Raw genomic sequence first — 8,089 nt, forward strand, 5'->3', positions numbered from 1 at the left:
GTATGTCTTGACTTGAGCAAAGACCTCCCCGGCAACGGCGCCAGAAATCCTTCTTGCTACATCTTGAGCTTGCGTTGGTTTTCCTTGAAGAGGAAAGGGTGATGCAGCAATAGTAGCATAAGTATTTCCCTCAGTTTTTGAAAACCAAGGTATCAATCCAGTAGGAGGCTCCTCAAAAGTCCCACGCACCTACAAAAACAAACAAAGAACTCGCAACCAACGCAATAAAGGGGTTTTCAATCCCTTCATGCACTACAAGAAATATGTCAAGTTGTGACCACCACTATTGATCACTGAAAGGTCATGGTTTTTCATTTGCGACATTTTTGTGACCAAAAACAGAAGGTCAAAAGCTGGCGGTCGTAAACTGACTATAGCAACCTTTCTTCTGGAATGGTCGTAGACGTTTATGACCAAAATATGTCCATTGTGGCGTTTTGGTCACTAGCAACCTCCCCAGGCCACGTAGGCATCCAGCGTGGCAAGCTGATGTGGCACAAGATTCAGCCCGGTCCAATTCGGTGTTTATATGGGCCAGGCCCATTAATTCAGCCCATTTATATTTTTTTCCGCATGAATTTTTTGTCAGCTTCATGGACCAAGCCCAACATTGCAGCCTTTTTATTTTTGGGCCATGGCCTTTTAGTCTACTGATTTTCAATTTTGATTTTCTATTTTCAACTATTATATATTCAAGCTAGTCCCACTAGTCAGATGGGTTCAACCTGTCATGTTCATCTCTCAAATTGGTCCCACATGTCAGAAATGTACAAATTCGACAAATTATTTTCATAAGTGGCCTCACTGGACAAGTTTCCATTCCACAAGTTTTCAAATCACATACATAATCAATATTTCAAATAGAACAAAGAACGCATAAAATTCATCAAATATACCACTAAATAAATGTATTACAATCTTTACAACACAAATATGCTACAATGAGTTGGACTTCACGGCTTCACACTTGGCTTCACACTTCACGGCTTCACACTTGCTTCACACTTCACGACTTCACACTTGAGCTTCTGTAAAGGAGGAACCACCACAATTTTAAGTCTACAATACAACAATTGATGCTAATCAAGGATAAAAACAAAAACAAGTAATAGGTTCAAATGAGAAGGCAGCATGAAACTAGTGATACAACAACATGCAGAAAACACTACAATGTAATACTGTTGTAAGTTCATATCAACGCAAAATCAACACTATTATATAAAGCAAATGATATGCCCCCTTTTAATAAAACTGTAGTGTATGCTAGTGATAGGACAAGGGATTGTAGTGTATGCTAGTGGCAAAACATGGGATAAGACTAATATGATGTGCCAAATTGCCAGCAATAGTGCTTACATGCAGCATCTTCATATTTCAAAACGACCAATAGACTAGTTAGTTGGTAAAACACTAAAGAAGGCATAGACATAAACGAAGGTAACATGCATCAAATCAAAAAATAGTAAGCACTGAACCTACATCATATCTACAGTAACATCACCAATCAGGTTGCATGTGTATGCTAGAAATCAAGAATCGAAAGGACTTCAACTTGTTTCGAATATCTTGCCTCTGTTGCTCCCAGTTCAGTAAAGAAATGGTCAAGCAGTGAGCGCTCCGCCTCATGGACTTGGCAGTGCAGATGGAGCATAAATAGAATACCTGGAAAAGAACAATAAAGAGCTATACAGTTAAGTAAGCATCCTTGGCTGTACAAATAAGTGGAGAGAACAATAAAGAGTTATACAGTCTAGAATTTCAGTTGAGAAACAATAACTTGATGTAAAGTCGCTTGAAAACAGAAAACACCTTACAAGCTTGTGAAGCTTACCATGATTTCAAAAGCATGGGTTATTTAATCTTTTATGCCATCCTCCCAAAATTTGGTTGGATGATTCTGCAACTGTAGTTGTACCCAGCTGCTCAAAATATAAACATATAGATGAGTGCTTCTCACATGTCACCAGAGGTAAATAGCAATACACATAAATGAATGAACAGGGGAATATTCTACAACAAGATGAACCAACAGAGATATTGTCACGCCCAATATGCGACCCTATCCAAAAGGAACTCAAAGGTCCCACCAAGGATAGACCCGCATATTGAAACGCTTTTGCAAGGTGGATATCATTACATCAACATTACATAATAGATGGGGATACATACAAGAGGCATACAATGCCACACGAATACAACATCATCATACATAAGAGCATCATCCGACTATGGATGAAACACAAACAGAAACTCAAACGACATCCACCCTGCTAGCCCAGGCTGCCAACCTGGAACCTATCCCCTGATCGAAGAAGAAGCAGAAGAAGAACTCAACGCAAGCAAGCATCGCTCTCGTGTCATGATCATCGCATAACCTGTACCTGCAACTGTTGTTGTAGTAATCTGTGAGCCACGAGGACTCAGCAATCCCATTACCATGGGTATCAAGACTAGCAAAGCTTAAAGGGAAAGGAAGGGGTAAAGTGGTGAGGCTGCAGCAGCGACTAAGCATATATGGTGGCTAACATACACAAATAAGAGCGAGAAGAGAGCAAGCGGAACGGTCGTGAAGCTAGAAATGATCAAGAAGTGATCCTGAACTCCTACTTACGTCAAACATAACCCAGAAACCGTGTTCACTTCCCAGACTCCTCCGAGAAGAGACCATCACGGCTACACACGCGGTTGATGCGTTTTAATTCGGATCTGGTGTCAAGTTATCTACAACCGGACATTAACAAATTCCCATCTGCCTATAACCGCAAGCACGGCTTTCAAAAGATTATACCCTGCAGGGGTGTCCCAACTTAGCCCATGATAAGCTCTCGCGATCAATGAAGGATATACCTTCTCCCAGGAAGACCCGATCAGACTCGGAATCCCGGTATACAAGACCTTTCGACAATGGTAAAACAAGACCAGCAAAGCTGCCCAATGCGCCGACAATCCCGGTAGGAGCTGCACATATCTCGTTCTCAGGGCAACACCGGATAAGCGAAGCGTACAGGAACCGACGTAACCCAAGTTGCCAAGGGATGGCCCCGCACGGTGCTCTAGTTTGGACCAACACTTAGACAAGCACTGGCCCGGGGGGCTATAATAAAGATGACCCTCGAGAGAGCGACTCCCAAGGGAAAAGTAGGTGGTGGTGAGGCAAATGGTAAAACCAAGGTTGGGCCTTGCTGGAGGAGTTTTATTCAAAGCGAACTGTCGAGGGGGTCCCATAAATCACCCGACCGCGTAAGGAACGCAAAATCCGGGAACATAACACCGGTATGACGGAAACTAGGGCGGCAAGAGTGGAACAAAACACTAGGCAAAAGGCCGAGCCTTCCATCCTTTACCAAAATATATAGATGCATTAATAATATAAGAGATATTGTGATATCCCAACCAAAATCCTGTCCACCATGGAGAAATCTTCAACTTCACCTGCAACTAGCAACGCTATAAGAGGGGCTGAGCAAAAGCGGTGACATAGCCAAACAACTGTTTGCATAGGAAAGGTGTCGAGGTTAGAGGTTCATGGCAATATGGGATGGCTTGATAAACAGGTAATAGGTAGCGCAGCAAAGCGATAGAACGAAGAAACTAGCATAGCAATGATAGTAGTGAGATCCAGGGTAGCGGTCATCTTGCCTGAAATCCCGCTAGGAAGAAGAACGAGTCCATGTAGAAGACGAACGGGAGTAGTCGAACGAATCCTCACAATCGCAACATTACCGGATCTAAGAAGCAACACCGGAAAGAAACAAACAACATGGTAAATGCACGAGCATAAACATGGCATGATGCACAAACAAGTATGATGCATGTCCGGTTTAAAGAGGCATGGCATGGCAAGGTGCAACAAACAATACTACAAGTTAAGTGGAGCTCAATATGCAATGAGTTGCATATTGAGAAAACACCACATCAATTATTCAGTTCATCTCGTTTATGCTACTCATCAATATTAAATGTTGTTAAACATGGCAAGGGGTGAAGCATATGAAAACTAACTATTTAGGCAAGTTTAAATGAGGCCGGAACAACAAACAACAATTCCGGAAAAACCTCATATGCATATTTATGAATTCAGTACTGTTCTGCCCTAAACACAATTTTAATGTTGTTAAACAGCAACATAAAGTGGACCATGTTAAACTAGGCATTTTTCCACCCCATTTACATATAAAGAACATTTAATTCCGAGCTACGGTTATTTAGTTATGAAATAAATCATTTTAACATGGCATCTTAGCAAATTTAAATAAACAGCAAGTTAAACATTTTAATATGGGATGTAAATGACATATTATTAATCTACACAAAATTCTACGCATTTTTCATGTTTGAATCATTTTAATCCGAAGCACGGTTAAAGAGTTATTATATGCATGATCTAGAGGGACTTTTCTGCAAAACTGGAAAATCCTGGGATAATGCTAAATTCGCAGGACTAGGAAAAAAACATATCGGGCCGAATCTGCTGGGCCAGCAGTGTACAGGAGAGGGAACTAGGCTGGGGAGCTCACCATGGGCTTCAGCCCGTCGGTGAGGAGGCTGAGGGCAGGCCGCGGAGGAGGCCGAAGCAGGCCGGCTTGGCTGGGCCTGGCGCTGGCTTGGCTGGGCCTGGCGCTGCGGAGGCCCACGCGGGCGCGGTGCGCGCAGGACGAGCAGCTCCTCTGCCTGTGCCGAGCAGGGTCATGGCGGCGGCGGTGGAGGGCTACTCCGGCGACGGGAGGAGCGCGGAGGGGTCCGATCCAGCGGCGGGGACGGCAGATCCGGCCGTGGCGGATCCATTCCGGCCGGATCTGGCGGGAGGAGGGGCTGGCGACGAGCTACGGCGATGGGCGGCGGCGCGAGGTGCTGCGGGAGAGAGAGAGCTGGTGAGGGGAGGAAGGAGAAGAGGAAGGGAGAGAGAGGCCGGGCGGCGGCGACGTGACATACGATGGAGGTAGCCGGAGGTCGGCTGGCGGAGGCGGAAGAGCCGGGCGGCAGCGGCTCCGCGAGGGGAGGCCGGCGCACGGGAGCCGCTCGAGGAGCTCCTCTCCTGGAGCCAGTGCGCATCGGGCGCGGGGCGCAGAGCAGCGCTCGCGCGGGTGCACGGGCCCGGCGGTGGCCCAGGGCGGGCTGGCGATGGGCTTCGGCGGGCCGCGGGGAAGTGGGGCGCGGGGGAGGACGCGCGGCGCGTTGGGGTTGGCCGCGGGGCGCTGGGAGGCGACGTGTCGCGCCCAGGTTGGTCCGGGACGCGGTGGCGGCGGCGACAAGTGGCGGAGGTGGAGTGGCCAGGCACGGATTTGGAGGAGGGGGCGGCGGCTGCGAGGTAGGAGGTGGCTGGCGGCGCGGAACACGAGGAGGAGGGGGGAGAAGGCCAAAAATGGCACGGGGAGGTGTTTAAATAGACTAGGGGCTAGGTTTAGGGGGTTTCTGCTTCGTTTTCGGACATCGGATCTTGATCCAACGGTCCGGAGTGGAGGGGGTTAGATAGGTGGGCTAGTGGGCTGTGTGAGAGAGAGGCTTGGGCTGATAGGAGAGAGAGGAGAAATGCAGCCCGACACGATTTCGGAGACCGAAACGTTCGACGAACGAACCGGCGACGGTGCCGCTATATATTTAATGGTTGGGCTATCAAATGGACTCCGAATGCGACGAAACTTGGCAGGCGGCCTGTCTACACTATAATAAGACCACACGACAAGTTGCAACCCATTCCGAGAAAATTTTTATGCCACTAATAAAATATATTTCGGAGGTGCCGCGGGCGCGTGCGAGTGTGTCTGGACTCCGAACAGACAACGGAGAGAACTGGGAGAACCCGAACGGATGCAAGTTTTGAAAAACATGCGGATGAAATGCAGATGATGACATGAGATGAGATGCAAAACAAGAACAAAATGCAAAACAAACGACAAAAACCCAACCACGAAGGAAATATCATATCGCATCTCCGGAAAAAGCAAGAGTTGGAGTTACGAATATGGAAAGTTGTACCCGGGGCGTTACAACACTCCACCACTATGAGAGGATCTTGTCCCGAGATCTAGGATGGCACCAGAGAGAAACGGAAGAGGAAGAGAAGAGGTAAAATTAAGTTGCTTCTTTGACGAATGAGTGAAACCATGAACCTTGAGAGGTTGAGAAATATGAAAGAAAGAAAACAACGAAGATGAACAAGATTGCAAACAATCTGTTAGAAAAAAGGAACAAGGAACATTACGAGAACTTGAAGGTTGCAAAGACATGAATCAAGAGTTTAATGGACAAGATAGAATTCGAATCCACTCCGGTTAAAACAAGATGAGAGAGGAAGAATTCGGGCAGCACTCCGGTTGAACATGGAAGGAATATGATTTGAACTTGGCAAAATGAAAGCACTTGGATGAGACTGCGGTTAAAAGAGGAATGATAGACACAACACTCCAGTTAAGTGGATAAGCATGGAAAAGAACATGATCTTGACAAAACAAGATGATGAGTGAAAAGAGCAACATCACAATGCCTCCAGAAGAAAGAATAGAAGATAGATCATTGTAATTACAGAATGGAGGAGAAAATGCCAACTTCTGCCACAATTGAGCTTGGAAAGCATCCGTTCAAAGAAGATTACAATGGGGTTGTTGGAAAATCAACAACGAGAAGGACAAGTTTGTAGTGGGCTTATGGAAAACATCTCAAGACTATGAGGTGACATTCTGCCACTAACGAAAACAATTGCTTGCTTGAGAACAACGAAGAGATGAAAAACCTCTTTCACAGAGAAGGATATGGAGAAAGCTTGGATCATTGATAAGCACCACAATAGCAACATCCCTTAGGGAAGGCTTTAGGTGAAATATGACACAAGATAACTCCAACGAAGAGATTAATATGGGTTGAAACAATTCATGATCGAAGAGAAAATGATGGATTCACAATATTTCATTCTTGACAACTTGTGAATCACGAAGGGAAATTGTCAAGAGTGACATAACACCATCTCAAAAGATAAGGTAGAAAGGATTGCACTTCGGAATGCAAGATGAAGAATGCTTGAACGCCTCAAAACAAAACATGTGTTTAGCACCATGTTTATTTTAGAGTATAGCTTAGCGGGTCATAACTTCGAGAGAAGTCTTGAAGAACAAAATGAGAATGAAAGGAATCCTTGATGAACCAACATGTAGAGCCTCCATGAAGAACTCCGGTAATGAAAGAATGATAGAAAGAAAGAGAAGTTGAAAGAACAAGGTGAGCCTTGTGATGATTTAGATGAAGCTTCGCGACGAGATAATGCGGAAAACTTGGAACTCCGGAAAAGAAAAGATGAAACATCTCGAACCGGGAAATGTGACATCCTGAACAACTCCGGAAACAAGAAACTAGATTACTTGGATGAAACAATAATAAGAATTATGTTATGCCTATCTTTCACCAATTTAAATTGATGACAAGCAACGGATTTGGCATACTACTTATTCTCGTAGAAAGGATTGAGAGGGATATAGCGTAAACTTGAGAAGGTATTGATGGAACCACCGGTGGGATTTGTTAACAATGAATGAATTGATAAATTGATACGATAATGAAGAAAGTGAAATCTTGAACGAACCATCGAAAGAATTGAAAACGAACGAAGTAAAGGGGTGAATCACCGGTAAGAATTAGAGAACGAATGAAGATACTTGAGGGAATTTGATACAAGAGAACGAAGAGATCACGAGCTGATTAGAGAATACTTGAGCAGTGTACCGGTAAGATTTGGATAACGAGAGCTGAAGGTTGAGAATGAGGAATTATGACATGATGGCCTTCGGAGGAAAGAAATGGAAACAACTCATGAAATGCTCCGGATGGGTGAAAGGAATTCTCACAATCAAAAACAATTATGAGAGGATGGCATCAAGCTAGAACCATGAATCTTGAAGAGAATGGAGCAAGATTTACGAGAAACTCTTCTTCGGTCTTCACATGTTGAGAATGATGATGAGAACCACCATGAATTGTTGAGATACTCCAGAACAAAGAAGAATAGAAATGATGAACCAACGATGAAAATATTCTGAAAGCGATCTAGGATAAGGAATATAACTGATGAAAATTCATTCTTACGTCAAACTCTGAAAAG

The 8,089-nt window shown here is 44.7% G+C and overlaps 1 long non-coding RNA gene across 1 annotated transcript; it reads right to left on the reverse strand.

The window, feature by feature from the left end:
* Positions 1-3,639: 3,639 nt before the first annotated feature.
* Positions 3,640-5,346, reverse strand: LOC123094963 (uncharacterized). The gene is made up of 3 exons (XR_006446056.1): positions 4,933-5,346; positions 4,518-4,851; positions 3,640-3,728 (listed from the first exon to the last, which is right to left on the reverse strand). It is a non-coding gene; the product is annotated as an uncharacterized lncRNA (long non-coding RNA).
* Positions 5,347-8,089: the final 2,743 nt, after the last annotated feature.

This window comes from Triticum aestivum, chromosome 4B (genome assembly GCF_018294505.1).
Source record: "Triticum aestivum cultivar Chinese Spring chromosome 4B, IWGSC CS RefSeq v2.1, whole genome shotgun sequence".
NCBI lineage: Eukaryota > Viridiplantae > Streptophyta > Magnoliopsida > Poales > Poaceae > Triticum > Triticum aestivum.